This window comes from Electrona antarctica (genome assembly GCF_951216825.1).
Source record: "Electrona antarctica genome assembly, chromosome: 16".
Taxonomy (NCBI): domain Eukaryota; kingdom Metazoa; phylum Chordata; class Actinopteri; order Myctophiformes; family Myctophidae; genus Electrona; species Electrona antarctica.
In genome coordinates this window covers 10,426,724-10,432,099 of record NC_136797.1, presented here as the reverse complement: position 1 = coordinate 10,432,099, position 5,376 = coordinate 10,426,724, and positions in this window count along the sequence as shown.

Here is a 5,376-nt window from a genome sequence, read left to right as displayed (position 1 = left end):
TGTTTGTGATATGAAATGTAAGCTCACCCTAATCACAGTAAACATGTCTTCAGTCATTTTCAAGTTACTGTAGTATAGTCACTTCAGTTGGCTGGAGTAGATTGTGATGAAATCCTATGTATTGAATCGAGAATCATTTTGAATAGAGAATTGTTTTGAATGTGGAAAAATGTCGATTTTGAATCGAATCGTGACCCCAAGAATCGGAATGGAATGGAATCGTGGGACACCCAAAGATTCACAGCCCTAATTATGGATGTCTTCAAAACATGCTTTGCAGTATAAAGAGCAGGTGGGATTTGATCCCAGGACCAGTGTTGTTTTTGGATAGTTTGAATAGTTTTAATTTAGTTTGAGTCACATTTTAGTCACCCGGAATGTTTTAGTGTTAGTCTAGTAGTATCATAAGATCTTAGTCGACTAAATCTACAGTTGATTTAGTCGACTAAAATGTGTTTTGGCGGGCCTCGATACCGTAGCAATGGCTGATTTTACACTTGCTGAAAATAGCCGATCTACAAGCTCGCAGTGCGATGTGTGAGCTTGTAGATCTGCTTTTTTCAGCATGCAACCAAGTGTAAAATGACTTATACTGGATCTCTTGTCCACTAGTCCCTTCCTAACATTTTAGTCTAGTTTTTATTTGTTGACAAAATCAACAGTATATTTAGTCATAGCTTTAGTCATCATGGCTTAGTTTTTATTTAGTTTTTATGTAGTTTGTGTCAGTGAAAAAAGATAGTCGATGAAAACAACACTGCACAGGACGGTAGGTAAATAAGCAATTTCGATTAAAAAACAAAAAGGAAATGTTTGAGAGCCACTGCTCTATAGCTGTGCTACCTGGATGGATCCACTAGATGGCGCCATCTCCCTTTTATTTGTCTACTCAGATGTGACAAAGTATGAAAGCTAGATGACTGCATTGTGTTGATGCAGGTCAATGTTCTCCATGAAACTGTGGCCTCCTTTTCTGAAACGACAAGGACAATAAGTCACAAATCACTAAGCAGAAAAAATGTGTGATGTGATGATTGTCTTCAACATCATACCCGCTCCCAAAACTACCTTCTTTTAGAACTCCCGCAATGTGAATTCAGAATTGGGTAAAACGGCCTTTCATTACTATATGCACCTCACATGTGGAACTGTCTACAATCAATCTTAAAACTGAATGACTTGATTTCACAAGACCATCTGAGATCTCGCTGTACTCTGAATTGTTTCTTATCCTGTAATGTATTTGTGTCTATATTGTATGTTTATATTGTATGCTATATATGTTATGCTTACTGTAATCAGGGCGTTATTGGAAAAGAGAGCTTAAACCATTCTGGGCAGGAACCCCTTTTGGTGTTTTAAGCATTAGCCTATATGTTATGCTTTAGCTATTGAAAAATAGCTGATCTACAAGATCATAGCGCTACGAGCTTGTAGGTCTGCTATTTTTTTTAAATCGTGAAAATGTGCTGCACATCTTTGAATATATATTCTTTCACAGTGAACGTTTTTAACTCAAATCTTTGCTTCTTGGGGGGGGGATACAGCTAATCTCCATTTTCCAGAACGGCCTGTTATAGCGCCACCAGGAGGCCGACCAAAAAGCGCCACCAAAAATCCCGCAAATCGTTACACACTATCTCTATAGTGTTCAAGACGGATCTGTCCGATATTTCATATTCCATCCTAATTGGCCAACATTGGCTTTCAAAGTTTGCGTTCCACACCCCCACAGGGAGTGCAGTGCCCGGTGTCGAGTCGGTCGGACCCACGGTTGTCCAGAACCAACCCCAAAAAGGCCTCTTTGCCCGGGCTCTGGACAGGGCCCCTGCCCAAGTGCCCAGGGTCCATATTATGGAGCTGGCCTGTTCTGACCTCACAACACTCCATATTTGGGCATGGCGGACCCAGAACTCCATATATAGGAATAAAGGGACACATACAGACATCTGACATCATTCTGACGACGGGCATAAAAGGGACACAGACATAATATCTGGGTGGGGCTTGCATTTCCAACTTGCATCGTTCCAAGTAGGCCAGTGCCCAACGGGCACCGCCGTACAGAGGCCCCCACGGGCACCTCTCGAGTCTATGAAATCTATGAAAAAGAATATTCTGCAACACAATTTTATACAATAGTGGGGGTCCCTGCTTCATCTCTCTCCCTTCTAGGGGGTCCAAAGACCCTATTTAGAGATAGATTTACCCCTTGAAGCTCACTTCCTCTGGTGTGTGTGTGTGTGTCATACATTACTCGCACACAGCACCGTAAACCTCTTCATCCAGCGTAAAAAAAAAAAAGTGAAAAAAAAAGATTCCTTCTGAAACTTAACTCCATGGCACAGCCCGAGCTTGTGTATATGCAGTGCACCCCCCTGGTCTTCACACACACACACACGCACAGGACACACACACGCAAAATGAGGGTTAACCCCATCAAACGAGACGATCTCCTGCGTGCGCGGCCGGCCACCACTTCCGCCCTCAACCTCAACCTCCCTGACCAAAGAGAGGGCTTCCCCCTCTGGTAATTAATATTCTGAGGAAGAGGAGAGCATGAGGAAACAATTATTCAATAACGTATGGATGTAAATGTGCACCGCGCGCGCACGCACGCACGCACACACACACACACCCCTCCTCTGCTCTAAGATCAGGTTACGCTCTCTAGATTCAACACAACTAGAGGGAAAGTTTAGTGAATGAAGCAACCCATTTTGACCTGAGATCAGATTCTAAAAATGTCTTCTACATCCTGACAGTTTTCTGAAAAAGCTATGTTTCTATGTCAGTCGTTCTTCGATTTTTCAAAAATAGCAGACCTACAAGCTCGTAGCGCGCCACCGAGTGGTGCGCTATGAGCTTGTAGATCTGCTATTTTTCAATAGCTAAAGCATAACATAATGCTAACACCAAAAGGGGTTCGCGCCCAAGGGTGACGTCTTGGAGACGTCAGGCTACAGGCCAGTCACTGGTTCCCAAAGAAGGGGTCCGGGGACCCCCAGGGGTCCCTGGGAAGGTTACAGGGGGTCCCCCACTCCTCAGCCAAATAAATTAGTTAGCAAACCTCAAAAGTGTTCGCGGCCCACTCATTTGACCACTTAACTAAAATGTTAAGTGTTTTGCCAACTATACAGGTGCAGAACTGATATATTATTGATTTCAGCTGTTACAATTCCAAACAGTGCAAACATGACCCGCTTTAATTACTTCAGTCTGATATTAGTAGCTTAACTGACTAGTATTAAAATGATATTGGCCCGGTTTCTCAAAGGACACTTCTTACACCATGGTGTAAGAAGTGTCCTTTGAGAAACCGGGCCATTGTCTTTTTTTATGTCCAATGTATTTGCATTTAGTTCATAAAGTTAACATAACTATATTTAAATGCATTTGAAAGGCATTTGGAATTGAATAACATTTTATCCTTTCAGGAATCCAAAATGTAAAATAATCAAGATTTGAATTCAAATATAGCTTAAAAAGCTGATCTGCTATTTTTGCTAGGACAATAATATGCAATGTGGCCCTCTGGAGTGAGTGTGGAACTATAGTGGCCCTCTGGAGTGAGTGTGGAACTATAGTGGCCCTCTGGAGTGAGTGTGGAACTATAGTGGCCCTCTGGAGTGAGTGTGGAAATACAGTGGCCCTCTGGAGTGAGTGTGGAACTATAGTGGCCCTCTGGAGTGAGTGTGGACCTATAGTGGCCCTCTGGAGTGAGTGTGGAACTACAGTGGCCCTCTGGAGTGAGTGTGGAACTATAGTGGCCCTCTGGAGTGAGTGTGGAACTACAGTGGCCCTCTGGAGTGAGTGTGGAACTATAGTGGCCCTCTGGAGTGAGTGTGGACCTATAGTGGCCCTCTGGAGTGAGTGTGGAACTACAGTGGCCCTCTGGAGTGAGTGTGGAACTACAGTGGCCCTCTGGAGTGAGTGTGGAACTATAGTGGCCGTCTGGAGTGAGTGTGGAACTATAGTGGCCCTCTGGAGTGAGTGTGGAACTACAGTGGCCCTCTGGAGTGAGTGTGGAACTATAGTGGCCCTCTGGAGTGAGTGTGGAACTATAGTGGCCCTCTGGAGTGAGTGTGGAATTATAGTGGCCCTCTGGAGTGAGTGTGGAACTATAGTGGCCCTCTGGAGTGAGTGTGGAACTATAGTGGCCCTCTGGAGTGAGTGTGGAACTATAGTGGCCCTCTGGAGTGAGTGTGGAACTATAGTGGCCCTCTGGAGTGAGTGTGGAATTATAGTGGCCCTCTGGAGTGAGTGTGGAACTATAGTGGCCCTCTGGAGTGAGTGTGGAACTATAGTGGCCCTCTGGAGTGAGTGTGGAACTATAGTGGCCCTCTGGAGTGAGTGTGGAACTATAGTGGCCCTCTGGAGTGAGTGTGGAACTATAGTGGCCCTCTGGAGTGAGTGTGGAACTATAGTGGCCCTCTGGAGTGAGTGTGGAACTATAGTGGCCCTCTGGAGTGAGTGTGGAACTACAGTGGCCCTCTGGAGTGAGTGTGGAACTATAGTGGCCCTCTGCAGTGAGTGTGGAAATATAGTGGCCCTCTGGAGTGAGTGTGGAAATATAGTGGCCCTCTGGAGTGAGTGTGGAACTATAGTGGCTCTCTGGAGTGAGTGTGGAACTATAGTGGCCCTCTGGAGTGAGAGTGGAACTATAGTGGCCCTCTGCAGGGAGTGTGGAAATATAGTAGCCCTCTAGAGTGAGTGTGGAAATATAGTGGCCCTCTGGAGGGAGTGAGTGTGGAACTATAGTGGCCCTCTGGTGTGAGAGTGGAACTATAGTGGCCCTCTCCATCATCAGAGTTGCCCACCCCTGTTCTAGTTGATATGTTGTTGAACACTGCATATCGACAGACAGACAAAACAGTTTATCGTGGAAAGAAATCGTGAACAATTTAGAATATTTGGGGAAACGACACAAATGTTGTATCAATCTGGTCCCTGGCACAACATATTTTCTGGCAGGGGGTCTGCGGCTAAATAAATATTTATTTGGGGGTCCTTGACGTGAAAGGTTGAGAACCACTTCTTTAGGACAGTCGTTCTCCAAGAACCACTGGCGGGACGCGACTGTAATGGCAGAAAACTTGGCAGAAAACTCGTATTAAGAACGTCTTTATAAACTTGATTTTTAAAGAAATTAATGATTTTTTTCATTTTGATACTGCAAAGTAGGAACGTAAAGCCTGAAGACAATCAATTGTTTGATCATATAATTGGTATCATCACATTTTAATTTCTTCCCCCCCCCTACTATCAGTTCATTGATATGTTATATGTTCTTAACTTACGTATATGATTCATGATAACTATAGTCATTTATGTATATGTGACCAGATTTGACTGAGAGACTGCCATCGCGCAAAT